General features: G+C 36.3%; 1 protein-coding gene across 1 annotated transcript in view; it reads right to left on the reverse strand.

Moving 5' to 3' along the window:
- Nucleotides 1-1,651, reverse strand: part of LOC134540905 (phosphoribosylformylglycinamidine synthase) — a 61,471-nt gene extending 59,820 nt beyond the window's left edge. Inside the window, 1 exon segment of the mRNA XM_063383969.1 lies at nt 1,387-1,651. The gene's annotated coding sequence lies outside the window, so the exon portion shown is untranslated.
- Nucleotides 1,652-6,081: the final 4,430 nt, after the last annotated feature.

Below are 6,081 nucleotides of genomic sequence, written 5' to 3' on the forward strand. Positions count from 1 at the left end.
AAAACCAGTGTTTAGTATTTTTTCAAGTCTTTTTTTTTAAATAAAATTTTTTCTTTTGTATGTCACAGTGTAATTTTTTATATTTACTACACAAAGTAAACATAGGTAATACAAAATACATCTACTATTCACAGAAACGTACCTATTTTTATGTTAGAAAGCTAAAACCATTACAGATATAAATTCCACATGATGAAGGGAACAGTCTCTAACTATTTATAATAAAAGTGCCACTATAAACTGAAATGAAACGTAAAACTCAAAACTGCAAGTTAGCCAAGGGCTGCCGGAAATTAAATTTTTGTTGCTTTCACGACAGTTGCTGTTTATTTAGGGACTTTTTCGTTAGTTTCATAACGAGTTCTTCAGTTTTATTATTTTTATAATTTCTTTGTAATTTTAGTGACACGTAGACACCCTTACTGTGTGAAAAATAGTTTTATTTCTTTATTAACATAAGATGATGGTTGCATTTTTACTGTTAAAAATCACTTTTAACTTAAATGGCTAATGGTACATAAATCCAAAATTTATTTTATATGACTAATTCCTACAGTGTGCAAATTTCTGTCAAGTAAAGTTTTGGGCACAATTACACACTGGATGTATTATTGTATTAATCTGAACCGTACATAGTAGAAATGGTATATTGTTAAACTCGCGAGAGAAGGAAGTATAAGGAAGGAGGAAGATTATTTATGTTCTGCAACTTACATTTATTCCCCATCTATTTGCCCAGGAAACATAACTTTACCCAGGATGAGTTACGTTCAAACGAGAAACACCTTCAGCACGCAGACAAAAATCCAAAAGCCATCGTAAGTCCCGCCTCCACTCCCCACCACAGCTCTGCCTCCAGACTAGATGTGTTGAGGTTTCACCAACAAATGTTTGGGAATTTTATTTATCTAGCATACACTTTTTTTTTTTTTTTAATGGTAGAAGCAATTTTAGACAGTCCATTAGTTCCAAAGACTAATTAAAAAAAAAAACAGATGCATACACAGAATTTCATTACGGTGGGGTGAGGGGGGAAATATCACCCCCCCCCCCTCTCCCGTGTCAAACTGAACTAGTCCAAAGGATAACTCAAAAAACCTGATAGGCTGATTACATTTTTTGACAGCCTTTGAAATTGAACAAGCAAATTCGATGGTGTCTCCCACGAAACATAGGCATTAAGTGCAGTCATTCTTAATGATATGTGTACTAATACGTTCAGAATATCCATACATGTATAAAAATCCACATACCTGACCTTAAGTTTTACCGTGGTGGTAAGTTAGCGAAAAATTATCTTGTTATTGTAAATTAAACAGCGCTCCGCTGCTTTAAAAATAACTATTCATATAACACACATTCACAGCATCATTAAATAATACTCACAAGGTTTGTACGAATTTGGTGGGAAACAAGGATTTCAGGCTGCCGGCTTCACTCAATTCTTACATAACGCGCGTTTCGCACGCGCGTCAGAACAGGTGGTTAATAAATCGTTCCAAAAAAAACGCACTCAATTGTTTTTATTTGCCCTGATTGGTTGGATCTTAGACCTTTGAAAGTCGGCGGCAAACTTGAGTCTGCGGTCAACATGAACATGGGAACGATTGAACTGTTTTCATTTACATTCCAAAACCGAACTTCGACACTAAAAATCAAATATTAACTAAAATCCTGTATATTACGTACGAGGAGTTTCCCCAAACGGAAATGTATTAAACATTTGTTCCACTATCAAAATGTCAATCATTGGACTTCCTGAGTAGGGTTATGTATCATGAAGTAAAATGCTCCACTATTTATACAGGGGTGCCCACAAGGGGGGGGAGGTAACGACGCAGACTGCGTCATTAAAATTTCAGGGGGGGGGTGGGGGTGGATAAAAGATGAGAAAAATGTATATATTATTTACATAATTATAGCTTCTAATGTGAAAATACGTTTCTGGTGCTTTGATAATTGAAAGGGATCTTGTAAATCAAATTGGCAACCCCGCACTTTCCTCAACAAAAGCAGTTTGGCATCTGTCGGTTCAGGATGGAAATATTACCTGATATGACCAAAATTATTATTAGAAAATCAGTTTTAATTAATGCAAAATGTAATAAAATATAATACTAAAAAAGTATAATATTTAAAATAATTGAGTAAATCATTGAGAAAATGGCATAAAAAATTTCGGGGGGGGGGGGGGGGGAATTGGGGGAGGGTCGCCATATTAGGTTAGAGGGGGGGGGGTGAGTCATTGTGTTTTTTGAGGGGGGGGGGGGGGGCACCACTGTTTTATATGCTGTTCCTTTACATTTCAAATATAGATATTCTGCGTGTAACGTAGTATCTTGCGAGTTGTTATACGTAACTCTCGATATTTCCTTAATTATTTCTTCAATTGGTTGAATGGTTATCGACTTCCGCCCACTACCAGAACTAGATACTCACTGGTTCGACGAATTCCACGTCATGTCCAACTTAATATCTAATATTGTACAATATTCTACAATATTTGGTTATATCTGAATTTCAAGGTTACACCCATGCCTTAACCGGGATTCGAACCTAGAATTCTTCGCTCTGCAAGCCGGTGTGAATCCGACTACGCTACGGAGGTCTGTTTATTGAATTAAAGCAATAATCGTACTTTTCAACCTCTTTAACAAACACGAAGAAATATTTAAAAATGAAAATAAAAACGAGAGCTGTGCAGAATGTTACGAGCAATTGCGCCATGAGAAGGGAAATGAAACTGATAAGGAAAAATTATTTGAGCATACAAGTAGAGCGAGATTGTAAAGGTAGCGGGGGGTGTTGTTATTAAGTTTTACGTTAATTACTTTAAGTTTTACTTGAATTTAGTAAATGTACAAAAAACCGTTAGTAGGCCTACAAGTACCAACTTGTTTAGAGTTGCGCCTGGCATCTCGTACTTTTTACGTTACTTCAAATAAAGTTTGAAAAAGTGGAGCCAAAAAACTCATGATAAATTAAATATCTTAATCATATACAGTCATATATTTTGTATTACGATTTAAAACTTTATTTATGACAATGTTTGCATTATTTTAACTCCCAAAAATTTAAGGCAGATTTACTTCTACTATAGGCTGTATCCTATACAAAGAAATAGGCCTACATTAAAAAATATATATATTATAGATATATTATTACTATAGACCTGCATAATTCACGGATTCATTCGGTGATAGGCTAGAATTCAAACACACATACCTCTTAGATAATTTTGCTATTGGCTTACTGTTCATCTGAACGAATCTCAACCAGTTATAAACCCTCAACCAAAGAAGGATCGAATCACAGACAAACCAGCCGAGACGACTTACAAGTCGACAGCCAATGAACTTGCGTTATTTGCCGGAGTGTACAGGGGTATGTGAAGTCTATCCTGAAGGCCATCGAAACCGCGAATTTTGCAGGTCTCTAATTATTACTAATTTTGGGTTAAATGAAACTGTATATTTTAGCTTTGTATAATTAATTTATTTTATTTGTAACTTTAATTATTGTTGCTTGAAATAGTTCTCAAGTTGACAAAGTCGTAATTTTGGAAGAAAGCTAGTTTCTTGGTTGATCACCGACTAATGGCATATTTTAAGTGGGTGTAGGAAGAGTACGGCAAAGAGGCTGCCACATTTAAGGACGGAAAAACTTTTCATCACATCGATTTATCGGTTCTTTCGATAAAGCGCTTAAATTATATTGATATCGATAGAATATCGGCCTTAAAATATCGATATTTTCGATATGTCAGGCTATTTTCTAATATCAACATCCATGATTTACTTATTATAAAATTAATATTTAAGTACATGTTGCACTGAGTTATTGTGAAAAGCATTTAAGAATTCGCTGAGGGCCGAAAAGTACTTTTGATTTCGGATTAAGTTTTCAAACTGTGTTTTTAGAAGAGTGAAAATTGCTAAAAGGCATGTTTTCGGAGTAATTTTTAGGCGTAAAACAACCGGAACAGATTCTTGAAAGCACTTAGGGGACTTGCATTACTCCTTTATCTTCATTTCTACGCCATGTAATGTCACGGTCGCCGCTCGATGCACGACGAGAAGACTGCGCGCCAGTCCAGAGGAGACACCGCGCTAGAAGCACCAGCGAGCGTCGCGCTTATCATCCCGCCTCGCTAGCACAGATACTTATAGGGACCGGAAAAATTCGCGGGTTCAATGACCTGCAGGATGAACTCCATAGTTCTACGTACACTCGGTCAAATGTCGCCCTCTCATTGGCTGCTGTCGTGTGAGACGTTCCAGCGTAGCAGCCTGTGATTCGATAAAGCTTTGTTTGGGTGTTTCTCATTGGCCCAGCGTCATCCAGGTGAGTTGTGAGCCAATAGCAGAGGAAGCACTGAGGTATAACTATTTGTTTTTTAGCCTATCGCGAAATGAATTCGCGAATTTTTCCGGTCTCTACGTCATACGCCCCTGACGAGGCGGGCCCCTTCCTTAACTACCAAATGATTATCTCACTACAGCTGACAAGCAATTTGTTGACACAGTTTTTAAACAAGTAAATTCATTTGGGTTATGTACAATTTTTGTATTTCACCATTCTAACCACAAAACATTTTTATTTACATTAACTGCTAGGGACATTTTACAAGTAACAGCATAATTAATTTTCAAAGCTGGAATTAACAACTGAGCATTGAAATATCCAGAGAATTTCTTGCCACAGTATATGGTTGATAAACATAAACAGTTCACTAATCCCGCAAAATTCCTTCCCACTCCACTCTCATTGGCTGTTGCCCAGTGCGTCCGTGACACAAATAAAAAATATTAATTTCCCTCCCACGCACACGACCTTCCCACGTGCTATTGTGAATCAGTAGGTTGGTAAACATGGCGGTAAAATCTTGTGCACGCGACCTACTGTTACTGTTACTGTTATTTTTTTTTCAATCGTGCACCCGACCTTATCATCGCTCGGTCTTGCTCAGTTATATAGCTACAGCCAAACTTGATTCGATCATCCGAACCTTATCGTTTTGATATATTTTTTGAATAAGTGTTTTTTGACGTGACAACGTCTAATAAATCGATGAACGCCGGCTGCACGCACGAAAAAGTGTTCCATTACGCACATATTGTTCCGTTACGCTGTGTCCCTTTACGCTCATTGTTCCGTTACGCTGTGTCCCGTTACGCTCATTGTTCCGTTACGCTGTGTTCCGTTACGCTGTCGGCGAGTGCAGTAATAATAGATTATGTTACAATTGACTAAAAAATTATGGTGATTCATATAATTGATGATAGATATTTGATTACAGTTTATTTATATGAAAACTGGTTCATAATTATATTTAAACTTTATAGCTAAACGCCAGTTTTTAAAATTAATTACAAGTCATCTACACGTGAACTGTTTCGTCGACTGTTTATAAAGTGAAGTGAAAAGTTAATGTGGTTTTCATTGCTTATTACAGCAACAATTTCGGCAATAAAGGTTAATTATTCTTGCATTTTAAAAATCTGATTACTTGTATAATTTCAAGTATTTATTATTTTATTATCAAAATAAAAATGATTCAATTTTATTCATAAAAGTAAGCAATCATTTCATCAATGTTTTGTTATGACGTTGTCACGTTAAACTATCGTCCGTAAACCGACTTTACAGACAACCAATTTTTTATTAAAAACTAAAAAGAACACGCTTCCAATTGTATGAACTAAAAAGTAGGAAAAAATAATCTTTGAATTTAAGTAGGCCTAATTTGTTCAAAAGCGAAAAAAAAAAAAAATGAACTACAGCTCTGTATGAAGTAATTTTTTTCCTAACAATTGTTAGGGACTGAAAAAAAATTTGCTTGTCCAAGATGGACTCCACGATCCTCTGGACACTCGGGCAAACCTCGCTTGTTCATTGGCCGCTGGCTCGTGATTCGATGCTCCTTTGATTGAGGATCTCTAATTGGACCCAGACTCCTCCTAGATTAGAAAAGGGACCAATGGCAGAAGAAGCTCGAAGGTGTGAATACTTGGCTCTTTTTTTTAGCGTATCACGAATCGAACCCGCGAATTTCTCCGAAATCTCTAACAATGGTGACTT

This window comes from Bacillus rossius, chromosome 17 (assembly GCF_032445375.1).
Source record: "Bacillus rossius redtenbacheri isolate Brsri chromosome 17, Brsri_v3, whole genome shotgun sequence".
Taxonomy (NCBI): Eukaryota; Metazoa; Arthropoda; class Insecta; order Phasmatodea; family Bacillidae; genus Bacillus; species Bacillus rossius.